The sequence below is a fragment of the Heterodontus francisci genome, unplaced genomic scaffold (genome assembly GCF_036365525.1).
Source record: "Heterodontus francisci isolate sHetFra1 unplaced genomic scaffold, sHetFra1.hap1 HAP1_SCAFFOLD_43, whole genome shotgun sequence".
Taxonomy (NCBI): domain Eukaryota; kingdom Metazoa; phylum Chordata; class Chondrichthyes; order Heterodontiformes; family Heterodontidae; genus Heterodontus; species Heterodontus francisci.
The window spans coordinates 3307266-3308482 of record NW_027141852.1 but is presented as its reverse complement, the minus strand read 5'-3'; positions in this window follow the sequence as shown (position 1 = coordinate 3308482).

The following is a 1217-nucleotide window of genomic DNA, read 5'->3' as shown; positions in this document are numbered from 1 at the left end:
CTGCCACTGTACGTCAGTGGTGAAGGGAGTGAATGTTGTGGACGGGGTGCCAATCAAGCGTGTTGCTTTGTCCTGGATGGTGTCGTGCTTCTTGAATGTTGCTGGAGCTGCACCCATCCAGGCAAGTGGATAGCATTCCATCACACTCCAGACTTGTGCCTTGTAAATGGTGGACAGGCTTGGGGAGTCAGGAGGTGAGTTACTCACCGCATGATTCCTACCCTCTGACCAGCTCATGTCGTCACACTATTTATAAGGCTCCTCCAGTTCAGTTTCTGGTCAATGGGAACCCCCAGGAAGTTGATAGTGGGGGATTCAGCGATCGTAATGCCGTTGAATGTCAATGGGAGATCGTTAGATTCTCTCTTGTTCGAGATGGTCATTGCCTGGCACTTGTGTGGCGCGAATGTTACTTGCCACTTATCAGCCCAAGCCTGGATATTGTCCAGGTCTTGCTGCATTTCTACATGGACTGCTTCAGTATCTGAGGAGTCGCGAATGGTGCTAAATTTTGCAATCATCAGTGAACATCCCCATTTCTGACCTTATGATTGAAGGAAGGTCACTGATGAAGGAGTGAAGAAGGTTGGGCCGAGGATACTACCCTGAGGAACTCCAGCAGTAATGTCCTGGAGCTGAGATGATTGACCTCCAACAATCACAACCATTTTCCTTTGTGCTAGGTGCAATTCCAACCAGTGGAGAGTTTTCCTCTTGATTCCCATTGACTCCAGTTTTACTCTGGCTCCTTGATGCCATACTCAGTCAAATGCTACCTTGATGTCAAGGGCAGACACTCTCACCTCACCTCTTGAGTTCAGCTCTTTTGTCCTTGTTTGAACCAAGGCTGTAATGAGGTCAGGAGCTGAATGGCCCTGGCGGAACCCAACTGAGCATCACTGAACAGTTTATTGTGAAGCAAGTGCCCCGTCGATGACATCTTCCATCACTATACTGATGATTGAGAGTAGACTGATGAGGCAGCAATTGGCTGGGTTGGACTTGTCCCGCTCTTTGTGTTCAGGACATACCTGGGCAATTTTCCACATTGCCGGGTAGATGCCAGTGTTGTAGCTGTACTGGAACAGCTTGGCTAGGGGCGCGGCAAGTTCTGGAGCACAGGTCTTCAGTACCATTGCCGGAATATTGTCAGGGCCCGTAGCCTTTGCTGTATCCAGTGCCTGCAGTCGTTTCTTGATATCACGTGGAGTGAATCG